General features: G+C 32.9%; 1 long non-coding RNA gene across 4 annotated transcripts; it reads left to right on the top strand.

Annotated features, from left to right (window-relative positions):
* Nucleotides 1–497: 497 nt before the first annotated feature.
* On the top strand, nt 498–16,309 carry LOC102593055 (uncharacterized). 4 transcript variants are annotated; one of them, XR_001472719.1, is made up of 6 exons: nt 498–685; nt 934–996; nt 12,340–12,418; nt 13,324–13,522; nt 14,343–14,415; nt 15,803–16,309. It is a non-coding gene; the product is annotated as an uncharacterized lncRNA (long non-coding RNA). The 4 variants fall into 4 exon arrangements; XR_001472710.1 differs by having other exon boundaries at nt 13,068–13,522; XR_001472716.1 differs by lacking the exon at nt 13,324–13,522 and adding an exon at nt 7,380–7,440.
* The last annotated feature ends 1,655 nt before the right edge of the window (nt 16,310–17,964 follow it).

Below are 17,964 nucleotides of genomic sequence, written 5' to 3'. Positions count from 1 at the left end.
TGGAGAATTGAGATCTTTTGGTACTTAATGGGTGAATAGAACTCATTGATGAATTCCCACATACCATGATGACAAATCTCAAAATCAAAGGAGGAAAAAGGAGACTTGAAGCTTGAACACTAGCTTTTTTCCTTTAAGCTTGAGAGAATTTAGAGGGGATGAACTTGGATGGAATTTGGAAATTTGAGAGAATGAAAAGGTTTAGGTAGAATTAGGAGTTGAAATGTATTTATAGATCTTAGAATTAGGGTCAAAACAACATTGTATAGGTATTAAATTCATAGGAAAAGATCCAAATACCTTTAAAATTAACTATCAAATGACTTCTATGATTTGGACCTAGGTCCGTAAGACTTCCTACAACCCGTACTAGTCAAGAACTATAATACCCTATATGTACATAAGGACAATTATGTCTTTTGTTTGAAAAAAATAAGGAAGAAAGAAAAAGCAAGGGATCAGATTATTAAAAATAGAAAAAAATAAAAAATAAAGAGGGCTTTAGCCCATTATACGTACAGGGAAAGGGTTTTACCCTTTCAATATTCCCTCACCACTTTGAAAAAAATAGAAAAAGAAAACGAACGCTAGCTGCTGCGTTTCTTTTCCAGCGAAGGAGCAAGGAAGAGAATAAAGAGTTGAAGGGTTAGACTGTGAGGGGTGTAGGATGAGAAAGAGGTTTGAGGTAAATCTTTGTTTCCTTGGGGGATGGAAATTTTATTGCTAGAGAATATAGAATTAGATGAATCAGATAGATAAATTAGATGAAGTTATAGCTTATTACTCCAACTGAATTATTCATGGCGTGAACATATATGGTTCATAAAATTGGTGGGAAACCAAGAAGTCCAAAAGGGGTTGGGTATTCTGAATTTGGCATGAAATAGCCTAAATGAAGGAGTTAATACAAAATTGTTATGAATGTGTTTATAGTTTGACCAAAGGAATTCATACGGACCATTCGAGTGACGAGCTTGGTATTTCAACACGAGTACTGTGAGTAGTAATTTTACCATAATTTGTGTTTTATAACTTTCATGATTTATACATGGTTTATAAAGTGAATGATTTACCGAAATGCTCTGAACTTGCATATGAGACAAGTCTTTTACTTGATATGCTATCAAATGAGTTATTTGAGATGAACTCATTTTTCTAAGGCATGTTTATAGATACTTGAGATATGATTACCGTTATCGAAAGAGTTTAACATTTACTTGAGAAATAGTATTTTGATATATGTTTTTTATTAAAGTTTTATATACTATGATTTGATAAGAAATTAAATGTCTTATAACATTTTTAAATGTTTCTATTGATAAATGGGAGTAGACCTTGATGGATCCCGTTGCTAACGGCAGGTTCATTAGACTTGGTGAACCTAGTAGTTACAGACTACCGATAAAGCTCTTGCTAGTGGGAAGGTAGAACTATGATACCGTAACCAATATCCCTTGAGTAGGGATCTAGCGATATGAATATTTAACTATTTTATGAGGAGTTCACCATTATTGGCTACTTCTTAAAGAGAAGGTTACACTAATTACATGATTCATCCTTGGAAACCTCCTAGCTATAAGATTGATATGAAAGTATTTTTTTAAGTTTATTTCTAAAAGTTCACATTGATTTTGTTTACATGAAACAAATAAGATTGAATATTGTTACCGTTTCTGAAAGGGCATCGATTTCATCATTTTGATTATTAAACTAGCATGTTTTTTTACTTTTCCCTAATTAAAATAGTTGTGGTTAAGTATTATTACTCACTGAGCTAGCGTCTCACTCTTTGCTAAATGTTTTTACAAAGAGCTTAGGTGACATTGGAGAAGATCTCATTAATTAGAGAGTGTGGACTGATAGTATCTGGTGAGCCTCGCATTGCTTCGCGCGGCAAGAGACATATTGAATTGCTATGATTTTTTTTTTTTAAAAAAACACTCTAGAGTCGCTCCATTTGTCATTCCCTTTATTTGAGTCATGATTATTCCTTCGTATTGTAGTCCAATGACTAGTTTTGAACTTATTTTGTTGTATTTTGGGATGAATTGGTATTATTGCTTGGCAATTAGATCATCGATGAATATTCTGTCTTGGCCTATAGTTCTTATTAGTTGTGTTGTGGATTTCTGAGGTAGGGAAAATTCAGGATAGGCCTAGAAACAAAGGAAACTCTGTCCGATTTTCTATAGAATTCTGGTAAGGCTTGCTTTGGAATTCTCCCCCTTAGCGCCGGTCACGTTCCTTAATTGGGTCTTGACAAAGTTAGTATCAGAGCTTAGGTTATTCCCTTGACTTATGGAGCATACGTTAGTAGTAGAATCTCAATTATGGTTACGTTGTTGTCCATTTCTATAATCGTGATTCTGCAAAGACGTGATAGGATGTGTCTGTCTTTCTATCTCATTCCTCCTTATGTGTGCGACTCATAAGGTCAACTATATGAATCTAACATTGTTTATCTTTCTATAACACATTTTGAATTTAGTCACCCAATAACAAGAATAGTCCAAAGGTTTGGAGTCTTCAATGGTCACCGTGTAAACATCTATCTCTTCCAATTAAGGGGAGCTTACTGAAGTAGTTGAAAAGTCCAAGAAAGAGGTCGTTATGCCACTTTGAGGGATTTTGTGCACATATGTGAAATGTAATATATATCTCGTCTGGAAAGAGCACTACTCTATCACTTTAACAATATGAGAATGTTACTGTTAAGACACGTATGTTCCTGTAATGATTTAGAGATATTAATGGACATAATGAATGGAGTCAGGCACCAAATAGGTCCCAAGACCATCTTCAAGCAACTACAAAGATTCAAACTTTCAAAAAAAGTATGCTTCGGAGTTTCTAAAGATGAAACCTCCTAGATTCGTAGGTTCTAACAACTCAAAAATCCTTAGAGATTTTCGGTAAAGATTCTTGGGGTGAAATACTTAAAGCTTTATGAGCTCTAGCATGTTCCAACAAGAGTACTGTAAATTTGGCAACGTTCCGACGATGCATGACTAAATACATGACATGATATTATACTAATCAAGATACTAGTAGGGGAACACCAACAAATTGAGGCGATTCCCTAAGTTATTTATGATTTTTTTCCTTCTAGACCGTTAAAAGTGAGTAACTTGATAATAGGCTTAAGAAATTAGTTCAAAAAGATGGATTGAATTGATATATTACTCTAGATTTTTCGATTGACTAGAGTTTTTTAAGATTTAGAGATTTGTTGGAAGGTTGGTTAGCCCCTTTAAAAACCTTTTATATGAAGACGTTAGTGTACTTTGAGGTAGTTGACATTGCTAAAATGATTGGAAATATATAACGTGATTAGTGAACGATCAAACATTCATTCAAAAGACCAAAACTAAGAACCTGCTATGGGAATCTTACTAAAGAGTTCAAAATTATGAATTTTACTGGTTCCTACTCCCGTGGGATATTTTTCTTTTGTTGGAATTTTACTAAAGAGTTGAAAATTATGAATCTTTCAGTGCCAATGTTTAAATTATATCCAAGTCTATTCTCATAGCTATAATGAACACAAGGATCATCTCTGGATGGTATTTAAAAAATGACAAGAATATCAACTTTATGTCGAGTTTTGTAATTGTAAATTAGTGTATCAACGAATTGAAATTATTATGTGTACTGAAAAGATAGAATCACTTGACATTGTACTATAAATGTTTGGTGGAGTAGTTCTAAAGAATTGTTGCGTTACTGACCAAGTTATAAAAAGAAAAGAAACAAATTTCAGTAGATGTTGGAATGTGAGTAGAGCTTTATAAGCTCAAGACATATTGACCATCATACCAGTGATAGTGCTATTCTTAGCATTGGAGCATTCATGGTGCTTTGTGATGCTTTAAGGATGGAATTAGAATATGTTATTATATAAAATGGTCGTGTAATAGCTTATGTTTTGAGGAAACTAAATTGGTAGGAGCAGAACTATTCCACTCATAATTTGAAGATAATGGTAGAGGTTTAGATGTGCTATTTATACCATGAAACCGATGAGATTTTTATAGACTACAAGAGCTTTGTATTTATGTTCAAGTAGAAAGATTTGATTCTTCAATCTACACCACCAGAGGAAACTACTCGATGACTGTTAAATTCACTATTCAGTGTCATCTGGAAAATGACCACGTTAAGGCAGATGCATTGAGAAGCAAATCCATGAGCTAATTGACATATAACTCTTGCAAATATACTTTTCACCTAAGATATGCATACCCATTGAGGTCACCTAATACAAGGATGGAAATTTTGTGAATACTGAAATAAGGTTCTTGTGAGTAAAGACAAGAATATGAGTATTAACAATATGTTGCTTTTGGAGTAAGTGGTTGATTGTGATAATCGAACATAGATGGTGAGAGAGAGATTATTCTTGAGGAACCCATAACTTTAAATACATTGTAGATTCTGGATCCACTAAGGCATATCATTACCTGAAGTGATTGTAATGGTGAGAATATATAAACAAATATATTGCTTACTTTACTTCTAGTTGGTTGGCCTGTGAACTTGTTAAAGATTAGTATAAGCAACATACAAGACTATTACTGTAGTTTGAGGTTCAGGAGGTAAATTGGAAAGAGCTACTATTGATTTTATGACCGGGTTATAACCACAAACACTTAGAGGTTATGACCCTATGTGGGTATTTGTAGATCGAATTACAAAGTCAACACACTTCTTGCTGTTCAAAACTAGATAAATGGAGAAACAACTATAGAAATTTACATGACCAAAATTATTTGACTCCATGAGTTTCAGTGTCCATCATATTTGACAGAGTATTACTGTCTACTTCCTGTTGTTGTGAATTTTTCCATGAAATATTGGGTACATAAATAGATTTTATCACTACATTTGATTCGTAAACAAACGGGCAGTCTGAGCGTACTGTACAAATATTAGAGGGTGTGTTATGAGCTTGTATTCTTGATTTTAAGTGTAGTTGGGATATTTACTTACCAATAGCCGATGTTGCTACAATAATAACTTTTAGTCAAGCTTTTAGAGGTCTCTATAAGAAGCCTAGTATGCTAGAAGATGTCATTCTCCATCAAATGGTTCAAAGTTGACGTGGCTAATATATTTGAATTTGGGACTACCTAAACTTGTTACAGGAAGCTAGGGACAAGGTTCAATTAATCAGACAAAAGTTGCTCACAATTCAAGTAGGTGGAAGTCTTATACATATAAGAGGAAATGGAATTTAGAATGCATAGTTGGGGACCAAATCTTCCTAAGAGTCCCTTAGCAAATGAAGTGAAGTGATTCGAAAAAAAAAGAGAGGAGGAAAATTGAGCTCAAAATTTATAAGATCATATAAAAACTTCTTGGCCCTATGAGAGAGTGGTGTTGTGTCATTTAGCATTTCCTTTTGTGATGTATTTTACTTGCCCAGTATGTCGTGTGTGCTAAGAAAATGTATGTCAGACTCTTCTCATGTGCTTGAAGCACAAACTATACAACTTGAGGAGAAGTGGACTTATGCCGAAGAACCAGTGGCTACTATTGACAAACAAGTAAAAAAGGTTAGGATCAAAATTTATCCGTAAAAATCTTGTAGAAAAACCACACAATTAAAGAAGTTACTTGAGAGTTGGAAAATGATATGCGAGTCAAGTATCCTCTCTTGTTTCAGCCTACAGGTACAAACTTGTTTAAATTCGGGGACAAAATTTTTTAAGGTGGGTAGAATGTAATACCCTATATGTACAATTTAGCTTGAAAAGAAAAAAAGTGGAGTAGAAGTTAAGTTTCTATTGAATTGAGTAAGATCCTTTTGAATAGAAGATGCCCATGCAAAAAGATTTTTTTAGAGGAGGATAAAAAATATGCGGATTTCCCTATTGATTAACCTCTGAAGCGGAAGAGAAGAGAAAGTGGTAAAAATAAGGACAATTATGTCTTTTCTTTGAAAAAAAAGGAAGAAAGAAAGAGTAAGGGACTAGATTATTAAAAATAGAAAACAATTAAAAGAAAGAGGGCTTTAGCCCATTATACGTACAGGGGAAGGGTTTTACCCTTTCAATATTCCTTCACCACTTTGAAAAAGTAAGAAAAAGGGAACGAACACTAGATGTTGCATTTCTTTTCCATCGAAGGAGAAAGGACGAGAAGAAAGAGTTGAAGGGTGGGACTATGAGGGGCATAGGAGGAGAAAGAGGTATGAGGTAAATCTTTGTTTTCTTTCTTCTTCAACAGATCTTCTAAGACTCCTAGTCTAGGTAGTTTACTTTGGGGGATGGAAATTTTATTACTACAGATATATAATTAGATGAATAGGATGGATAAATTAGATGAAGTTAATAGCTTATTGCTCCAATTGAATTACTCATTGTTTGAATATGTATGGTTCATCAAGTTAGTGGGCAATCAAGAAGTCCAAAAGGGGCTGGGTATTCTGAATTTAGCATGAAATAGCCTAAATGAAGGAGTTAACACAAAATTGTTATAAATGTGTTTATAGTTTGACCAAACAAATTCATACGGACCATTCGAGTGACGAGCTTGGTATGTCAAGACGAGTACAGTGAGTAGTAATCTTGCCATAATTTATGTTTTATAACATTCATGATTTATACATGGTTTATAATGTGAATGATTTACTGAAATGATTTGAACTTGCATATTGTACAAGTCTTTTATTTGATATGATACCGAAATAGTTATTTGAGATGAACTCATTTTTATAAGGCATGTTTATTGGTACTTGAGATATGATTACCGTTATCAAAAGAGTTTAACATTTACTTGAGAAATACTATTTTGACGTATGTTTTTTATTATAGTTTTATATACTATGATAAGAACTTAAATGTCTTGTAACATTTTGAAATGTTTTTATTGTTTACAAAGAAAAGTATAAATGAGAATAGACCTTGATGGATCCCGTAGCTAACGATAGGTTCGTTAGACCTAGTGCACCTTGTAGTTATAGATTACTGATAAAGCCCTTGATAATGGAAATGTAGGACTAGCATATCGTTACCGATATCCCTCGAGTAGGGATCTACCAATATGAATATTTAACTCCTTTATGAGGAGTTCACAGTTATTGGTTACTTCTTAAAGATAAGGCCACAATGCTTACATGATTCATCCTTGGAAACCTCCCAAATATAAGATTGATATGAAAGTGTTTTTCTAAGTTTATTTCTAAAAGTTCACATTGATTTTGCTTACAGGAGACAAATAAGATTAAATATTGTTACCGTTTCTGAAAGGGCATTGATTTCATCATTTTGATTATTATACTAGCATGTTTTCTGACTTGTTCCCTCAATAAAATGGTTGTGGTTAAGTATTATTACTCAGTGAGCTAGTGTCTCACTCCTCGCTAAATGTTTTTACAGAGAACTTAGGTGACATTAGAGAAGATCTCATTAATTAGAGAGTGTGGATTGATAATATCTGGTGAGCCTCGCATTGCTTCGCGTGGCAGACATATTGAATTGCTATGATTTATTTTATTTTTTAAAAACTCTTAGAGTCGCTCCATTTGTCATTTCTTTTATTTGAGTCATGATTATTCCTTCGTATTGTAGTCCAATGACTAGTTTTGAACTTCTTTTTTCGTATTTTGGAGATGAATTAGTATTATTGCATGGAAATTAGATCATCGATGGATATTATATCTTGGCTTATAGTTGATATTAGTTGTGTTGTTGATTGAGACAGGAAAAATTCAGGATATGCCTAGAAACAAAAGAAATTTTGTCCGATTTTCTGTAGAATTCTAGTAAGGCTTGATTTGGGATTCTCCCCCTTAGCGCCGGTCACGTTCCTAAATTGGGTCGTGATAACCACCGATTTTCAGTGAATATCATGCTTAATTGTTTGCTTGATTTGGCAATGAAGATCAATGATTGAAGGTCAAAAGTGTTCATAATGCCACTTTCAACTATTGTACAAGTACAAGTTCATTTTCTTGAATTATCCATGTGTGGTCTTACAAAAAGGAAACACCACACCTTTTATCTTATAGTGTCGAAATGACATTACATTGTGGATGTTGGTTTCATAAACACCAATAGTGGAATAATAATTATATGGAAGTACTAACTTGATAAATAAATTGATGCCAAACACTAGTGTAGAAAATTGGATTTAGGTAGTTACGTTGTATGTGTAAATAATTGTTTTATTTTTTGCGTTTCCAAGACAATACACACTACTCGCTTTTGAATTCAATTAATCCTGATTTGCGGTGAGAACTATACTTCGGGGGTAAATTGTTCTTTATGAAAAATGATTTAATTCATAATGCTCGAATATATCTGTTTAACATTAGAGAAAAATTTACCATCATTATAATTTTATGAGTAGATAATTGTTATTATTATTCATGTTCCAATAATATATTGAGGTGAAATATTTCATTCAAAAAGCTCTGATAGGATTCACCAATTTCACTTTCTGATTAAAGTTGACGTGGCTAAATTTTGTTGGGAATATATACTATTAACCATGTGTATAGATACAATATTTATTATAGAATAATTATTTATTCATTTTTAATAGATAATATATTCATTTATGGTGTCGATTTTTTTTGAAACATGTAACTTTGCATATTACTACAACAATACATAGCTAGTACTGAGCCATATTTACAATGAGATCATCAAATCCAGCTATCTGATCCTAAATTGAGTCTAGTACATCAATTAGGGAGATAGTGTCAGTGGAGTATAATTGATTACACCAAAAACACAGTAGCAACAAGCAATTAAGCTTGACTTTTTCCATACTATTTTCTGTACTATCACAACATCTGGAATTCCTCTCCTTCCATATTACCCACCAAATGCTAGTAGAGACAATTCTCCATCTCTCTCTGCTCTTAGACTGCATTCCAGCTTCTTCCCAACTCTGAATGGTTTCAGTGATCTTGCTTGGCATGACCCATGAAACGCCCTTGAGATTTAGGAATAGTCTCCAGAGTTGGCTAGTTACTCTACAGTGTAGAAAAAGATGGTTAACTGTCTCAACAGTTTCCCCATAAAATAGGCACCTTGAGCACAATGGAATCCCTCTCTTCATTAGGTTGTCTTGGGTCAAAACTGCTTCCTTGACCAATAACCACACAAAACATGACACTTTGAGGGGTATTTTGGATTTCCATATTCCTTTCCAAGGCCAGTTACTTGTCAACTGGTAGGAGTTGTTCAACCAGTTATAAGCACAATTCACCTTGAAAATACCTTTTTTGTTGCCCTTCCACCATAAAGTATCCTGCCCACCTTCCAATCCATTGACCGGACCAATGGTGTTGTAAAAATCAGTAACTCTCTGGATCTCCCAATCATTTTAGTGTCTTCTAAAAATGAAGTTCCACCCTTGGGGAGACCAGTGATCACCTATGGACTTGTGTTGGTGTGACACTAAGGTACTAATATCTGGAAACAAATTTTCTAGCCTGCCAGCCTCATGCCATACATCCATCCAGAAGTTAGTTCTTTCCCCATTTGCCACTTTGATCCTTGTATTGTTTTTGAAATCATCCCACAAGGATCTAATGGACCTCCATACACTTGCTCCATAAGGTGTAGTAACAGTTTTGGTCATTCAGCAATCTTGCCCTTCATACTTTGGTCATTCAGCAATCTTGCCCTTCATACTTTGCACTAATGACTTCCTTCCAGTAGGATTGATTTTCATTGCAAAACCTCCACGGCCATATCATTCTGAGAGCCTTGTTCTGATTTTTCAAGTTCTTAATACCCAATCTCCCTTGTCTTTTACCCACTGTTACAACATCCCATTTGACTAGGTTATAACTCTTTTTCTCACTATTTCCCTGCCACAAAAACTTTCTTATGATTTTGTCCAATCTGTCAATGACTATCTGAGGAATTAGAAACACCGACATCATATAAGTTGGGAGGGAATCAAGGACCGAATTTATCAAAGTAAATCTCCCACCTCTGGAGAGATATTGTGATTTCCACCTTGCTAACTTCATCTCACACTTTTCTACCACCTTGTTCCAGATCTCATAAGACTGAGAACTAGCTCCCAGAGGCATCCCTAAATATGTTGTTGGCAAAACACCTATTTCCCCACCCAATATTGCATTTAGATACTCCATGGTTTGCACTTCATTAATAGGGTACATATAGCTTTTCCTCCAATTGATGTTTATAGTCGATGATTTAGTGTATAGAGTTTTAGCTCATACACTAAATCATCAGTTCTTATAAGTATAATTTTTTTTATTCACAATCTAAGATGGGAATTGGAAATGTCATCAGTACGATTGTAGCACAAGATTATATGTAGTTTATCTTGATTATGGGAATGGTATAGTTCCAACTTCTTGTGCTAGTGTATTTTGTATGTATTGAATGGGACCAAGTAGAGATAGTTGCTTTAGACTGACTAACAAAATAATATCCTCTAAACTATTAATTGTACATATATTCTTAATCTTGATTTAACTATTATGATCTGTATATGTTAATTATCATTTTGATTTATTAAAATGTGAGATTCTAAGATAGGTCAATATGCCTGGTAGATTTGATGATGATAATGCATATTGGTGAAATAATAAGTTAGTTGATGGAATCCATGTCTCGATATAGAGATTGATGATATGCCTTTTTGAGAAGCTTATAAGTTTTCATCGTGTCAAACTTTACAAGTGAATTTATGAATCCGACACATGAAATAAGTTAAGCAGTGCTCTAAAGGAAATTGATCATTGAATTAAATTCGTCAGTATTTTAATTAATTGATTAGTATCTGTAATCTTAACATGGAGAATTACATATGTGTTTAATAGAGAATTTCGAAATATAAATAGAGGAGTGCAATTACGAATTTCTAGTGGAATGATTTGTAAGTTGTTATGGTAAGAATAATTCAAATTAATTAATTGGAATTATTTCCATTATATGAAGACTTAGTAATTAATTTCGTGGTCCTTATTATGCCCACATTTGACTAGAACTAAGAATCTATTCTAAGGGGAAAAGGGAGAAGTATGTGTTTTCTCTATTCTAAGGAAAGGGAGAAGTATGTGTCTTTCTCTATTCTAAGGAAAGGGAGAAGTACATGACTTTTTCTATTCGAAGGTGTAACACCCCGGAAAATTTTTGAGCTAAGACTCAAACCATTCTTCGCTGTGAGTAAGATTTTACCGAGAAATTCAAATTTTCTTAAGTGTTAAGGTCACTAGATGTAGCCCCCAAGGCCTAGCTCAAGTGGCAAAAGGTGGAGGATTTGTGGCTTAGGTCGCAGGTTCAAGCCCCACACCATGCAAAGCGAAGCCCGGTATTTAAGTGGAGAAGGGTAGAGGGACGGGCCCATTATCCACCGAGTTTAGAAGGCTGTGATTGGTCCAAAGGGCGGGTCACAGACGGATTTCTCGGTTATCAAAAAAAAAAAAAAAAAGTACCTAAAGAGAATCCATTCAAGTCATTCGTAAGTTCTTTTAAGTTTTGGGTCAACTTCAAACGACCGTAACTTTTAGCACAGTATGAGTTAAGTGAACCATAAAATACCTTGTCCGACCCTTCCACCTTGTTCACTATACAAAAAAGCATATCCTTGGTCCGAAAGCTTTCAAGATCAGCCCTTGGTTCCTTAGGCTTTTGACGTTCATGAGGAGGCGCATACCAATCTTTGTCCCCATCTCTAAATATCCATGCATCACTCTAAAGCCTTCATTGCTGCATATCAACATATTAACATCAGTTATGTGCGTAAAGCAGGCATTGAGGACACTAAATCCTTGAATAATAAATCCTAAATAAGTCAAAATCCTCAACTCATCTGACCTTCTTAAACCTCAAGATGGGATGAGTCAACATCGAGGTGCCAAATGACTCCGCCAATAGGAGCTCTTGGAAGTCATCAGCATGTTATCCCCGATGAACCTTTGATCCATTGAGTGAGAGTCCTTCCACACGGGAGTCCCGGATTATTGGTTGATATGATCCAAGTCAATTCGTATTCACACATTCAAGATTAATTGTGACTTAATTAAGAATTAAATTGGTTTTTTAGAAGGAAAAAAGAGTATAATGATGATATTACTAGATCTATTTACATTTTAATTTGAGGTTTAACATTTTTTTCCATAATGAATGTTAACATTATAAGATTAGTTAATCTTTTTCACATTTTTCTTTGATGTTTAATATTTTTTCCTACAACAAATTGAGGTTGATCTGATCCGAGTACATACACATATATAAGACATTGTACTAGAAAGTTAAAGTTCTTTTGTGTGCTTAGAATACTTGCTTCTTACACCACCTTTTTTCTTCTTCTCATATTCTCTATTGTTTTTGTGTTATTTTGTAGGAGATTTAAAGCTTTGAAAAAGATGGAGTCAAGCATGAAGTGCAGGAGATTTGCTGTAGAAGATGAAAAAGAAAAAAAGGTTTGCTCCTTGTAACAATCTGAGATAAAATGTTATTCCACGTTTAATTACACATATAAGTAATTATCGATATAAATTTTGAAATAAAATGGTGGGATTTGCTATCACAACCAAGATTTGAAGTTTAGGATTCAACCCTAACTCATATGATTATTTGGAATCGAAATTAATTATTTAGTAAAACATTTAACACATGTATACAAAGTCGAAGGTAAAGTTATGAGGTATATGTTCAAATAAATCTATAACTGATGCTCTACATCCACCTTTGGCGGATTTAGGATTTTAGGAATATGAATTCTAGTTTGGAATCTACCACAATCCCATTTATCTATTCATATGTAGGGTTTGAGTGAAAGCAATAGGAGTTCAATCCGAATCCTTTGAACATGCAAAACCGAATATACAATTGCATTGTTGACGACATGATTTTTACCTTAAAAAATTGCATGCTCTGTACTTTTGGTCTGTGCTTTAGAATGTTTTCGTTTTCTGGTGTTTATGATTGTAAGCACAGTTTAAATAATGTTCTTGTGCTGAAACTGAATTCATTGAACTATAGAATATTTGCAACAATACATGTTGACAGTTGATTAAACCGTTATGGACCATAATTTGTTTTTGTTTATCCTCTTTCATATGACTATAGACGTGAAGGTCATTAAAACAGTCACTATAACAGTTAAAGAATCAGATAGTATCAGATATGTGAAATCTTTATTACATGATGAGGAGGGAATACCAGAATGTCTTCAACTGCTATTTTCAAAAGATGTTCGCCTAACAAACGACGAACAAAAGCTAATGGATTGTGGCATTATAGAAAACTCCACCTTTCATGCTTATATCGACAATTCATTCCCGAAGGTATTTTTTGTGAAGAGAGGCTAATTGTGCAATTACAGTTTATTCAAGGACTTTCGATACTATCCAGGATGTCAAATAAAGGATTCGGATCAAACAAGGAGTAAACTCAAAGCAATTTTCTCTTATTCATAATCGGAAGTTTCTTGAAGATGACAAAATCTTAGGTTTTTACAAATCCATAGTGGATAAACACTTCATATGGTTTCCAATCCAAGTGACAAGTTGCTTATTTCTATGGTAATGCCAACTGATGTAATTGTTAAAATAGAATTCAAGGCTGCATTAATTATTCGCGACATTAAAACAATCATCATATATTATATTATTATAAGTGGGAACATCACAAATAAAAAGTTGAAATACCAAAATGCCCTTGTAAAATTAAATGATTCTATTTCCATTATTAAGGTAAAAATATATATCAGATTTTCCCACTTTTAGTTATCTTTTTTCACTATTTCTTTTCATTTTATTTAATAAGAAGTCCAAAAGTCTATGTTATGTGGGTAATATCTTATAAACAGAAGTTCAAAGATCACCATTGATCTTACAATCGTTTCTAAGCCAAAATGGTGAGTCCTATTTTGAGTTTGAGATTCTTTTTCATTTCCTCTGTTAATGTTTTGTTCAATTCTTTGATCTTTGTTCTTAAAATTTCTCTATTAAGAACTTGTCTTCTTTTTTAAAAAAACTTTTCATAAGACTTTTAGGTATTTACAAATGTATATTCAGTTTTGATATGAAATTGTTGGAAAACATGGGTACAACAAACAGAGTTTAGAAGCTATTTGAAGGAATTGCTTTTCCGATCGTATGAAGGGATTGTTGTACACAAGTGCAAATAAGATTAGATTTGTTGTGCACATGAAATACTTTTTTTTTATATCAAATTGAAGATTACATGAGGTAAAAAAATTTCATAGTCTGTATTGAAATATTTATGAATATTTTATTTCTCCAAATATTTTTTTTTTTGTGTAAAATAATGTGATGAACATATCTTTTGATCTCTATATTTCTTGTTTAACAATGATGATTTAATTTTGACGTCGAGCAGGGTTGTTGTATATGGATACTGTGAAGTTCATGATTATTATGATCACATTCTTTCTTCTATTTTGAATTTCCAGGTAATTGTTATTTTAATTTTAATATTGCCTTTCTCTCTCTCTTTTTTTTTTCATTTTTTTTTTGTTGGAAACTTTTGAGTTCTTATACCACGAAACTTATGTTTTTTCATATTTGCCTTTTTCCATTTATCAGTTACGTTCCTTTTAAATTTCTCATCCCTTTAAATATAGGTAGTGTGAATACTCTTTGCAATAATAAATAAATATTATTTACAAAACAATAACATGCACTCTTTATTTATCAATATATAATTCATTCCCTTTTGGATCAAGTTACCATGAATTTTGAATTTTAATTTTAGGATTACATTTTTCCCAATTCAAGAATCTCTTAATATACTTTCTAATTAGTAATTATATTTGGATAATTAATACTACAGAATAGTAATTATGTAGGAATAAAATGCTAGAGAATTTACATAATCTCAAAAGTATCCAATTATGACATATGTTGTAATCATAATATGATGTAGTTAGAGAACAATTTTACGATGATAAATACTACTACTAGATATCCTACATAAAAATGGCTTAACATATTCTCACGCTGTATAAGTAAGATAAGTTACCATTATTGTCATAAAATTCTTTATGGTAGTAGTTTTTTCCCAAATTGACAATATTCATGAGTTATGCATTTTTTTTTTCACATGGGTGGTTTTAAAAGTGAGAAATTCTTACTTATAAAGTTGAACTGCATACTAAAAAATCACCAAAGAATTGAAAGATTTTTTAAATTTTAGTGAAACACTGATCTTACTACAATTGTTTATGCTAAAATATCAATATTCGTTCTAACAAAGATTTAAAAAGTTGAACTTAAAAGAAATACAAATATGAGAACCATTCATATTAACTTAATTAATTAAAGAAAATTATAGTATATCTTTGGGATTAAATCTTACTGTTATTTAAGAATTCACAATGAATTTGCATTGAGAAACCTTTACATTTGTAAAGTTAGCTCTCGAATGCTATATATACATATACATTATAAGTAACAATTGTAATATGCAAAAATAAATATAATTTATTTTATTTAAAATACTATTGTAAATGTAATTATTAGATCACTTTGTTGGATTACACTGAATATTTATTCAAACACTTTAACATAATAAAATCATCCCACTTTATGGTACTATATAGATATATCGTTGTTGTTGTGGTTGTATAAATTAAAACAATTTGAAATATCTATTCAAGGTCCTTCAATTTAATAAGCTTTATAATTTAACATTGCCGTTTTCTGTTGTCTTACAACTTTCCGACCGAACATCATGTTTGTGGATATAAAAAGTATAACAAACTTTTATTTTGTTTTACAACACTAATATATTATCAATCGATGTAACTTTTTTTTAAAATCGTATGCTTATTGACATAGGGTTCACGCGTAAAGCGCGTGTTCAGGAACTAGTTATAGAAAAGCAGAGTTGGCTACTCGATAAATTCTATGGATCTATTTCTTGGGAAACAAAAAATTGAAGATTCGAAGACATTATCAGTGTGATATCAATGAAGAGTCTGTCTTAAAGGTGAAGAGTATAACAATACAGATCTTAATCAAGACGAGTAGTGGAAGTATTACACTAGAAGTGCACAGGCTGGAGTTGGTCAAGGATGTGAAGGCTTCTACAGAAGCTAAACATGACAGTTCATCTGCAAAAACTTGTGTTTGAGGGAAAAATCCTAGCTGATACCTGGGATTTAGCAAGCTACAATATCAGAATGCAGTCGAACATTGTTTTTGGTTTTCGTAGTTTCGTTTCTACAGCAATTATTTGATATTATGAGTTACCAACAGACAAATTTGTGTAAGACTAAAGATGTGGTTTCCATATTTCATTTATGTTATCTGTTGTTTTCTTTACTGTAGTAAGCATTTATTATATATTATTTCTTGTCGGTATTGTTCATTTCTTCTTCTATTTTTTTCTTCGAAAGGGTTTCTTCATTATTGTATTTCCTCTCCAAACATGTTTTGATATGTCTTAGTTGAGCCGAGGATCTTTCGAAAACAATCTTTCTACCTTCACAAGTTGGAGTAAAGGTCTTCCGCGTACTCTTTTCTCTTTATATCTATGGTGTTCAGGCTAGTTTCTGTGCACCTATACTAATTTCACAAAACACATGTCACCTCCCAACAAAAATAGGTACTGGGTAATTTTGTTCCCAAGGCTAGAACAAACTCATGGTGTTCAACCCACTTCATTGACCACAAGGCTACACCCTTGGGTGCTAACTAGTACAATTTTGGTTCCAGATTACAACATTGTTTCTTTTTCAGTCTGTTTCAATTTTGTTTCTTTATACTAGTACATACTAATTGAAGCTTATAGATTAATGGTATACTAATTTTAAGAGGCATAATCTAGGTATCGTGCAAGAGAACTGCTGAAGAAGAAGTAGAACAGTTTTACCCCTTATACAAAAGTGAAGTATATGAGTTCGTGTTTGGAATTATATTATCACGACCCAGGGGTACCCCCTAGATGTAACAAGACACATAATACCCCGAAGGGCACCATGTAAGCCACTTAGCATATCATAACATAAAGCATTAGAACAATAAGAAGTAAAATACATTTCAAGTCTTAAAAAGCTTTTCATAAAAGCAATGCGGAAGTCTAGGCTGATCTCAATATAGCCATCTATTACAATCCTTGAATCAAATTGGGACTTACCCATACAACATGTCCGAAAATGGAAGTACAATAAAAGAAACTACAAAGATAGCATCCATCCTCGAATCATGAGGACTCACCAACAAGCTAGGAGATATGATCAAATCCAAGCTCTAGCCGCAATGAGGACCACCTTGAGAACCGGACCCTACACTTGGGGAAAATGTAGGAAAATATGGGTTAGTACAAAAATGCACTAAGTATGATAGTCATGCATAAAAACCTTGAAAACATGCTAAAAGGAACATTTTAGTTGAATGCATGCAATTTGCTATGGTAAATCATCATTTTGAAGATAGTGGAAAAACACAAGTCATAAACATAAGTGATATCATAATAAGACATAGGCTATAACATGGTAGACAATAATCATAACTAGTGAACATAAGAGATAACATCATAGACATAGACATAGTCAATACAATCTAGTCTTAGCATAACATAAGAGAAACACTTCATGAGCCACCTCAAGGCAAGCTTGTGCAATGCATGGATAAGACCCCATAATCCCACCCATGCTAAGTAAAATCACTTTAGGTCCTCATTCATGTTTACCATCTTTAGATCTCATTCTTAGCTTATTTCTCATAGACAAGGGAACATTCACCTTTAGTCAATCATACCAAGGAAATAAACTCATGACAACAATCCAAGTTAAACATGTATCATTACAAGGAGTCCTCATATCAAACATACTTAGCACATAGTCATAAGCATATTCATTACATAATCATTATAACATAAAAGGAACATACCACAACTATCCTCAAAGTATACTTGTGCAATACATTTATGAGATCCCATACTCTCACCCATACTAAGTAAAGCTTCTTGGGTAGCCATAGTTCATACTAGACTTGAC

This window comes from Solanum tuberosum, unplaced genomic scaffold, assembly GCF_000226075.1.
Source record: "Solanum tuberosum cultivar DM 1-3 516 R44 unplaced genomic scaffold, SolTub_3.0 scf00001, whole genome shotgun sequence".
Classification (NCBI taxonomy): domain Eukaryota; kingdom Viridiplantae; phylum Streptophyta; class Magnoliopsida; order Solanales; family Solanaceae; genus Solanum; species Solanum tuberosum.
The sequence above is the reverse complement of the archived record's forward strand: the minus strand, read 5'-3'. Positions and strand labels throughout refer to the sequence as shown.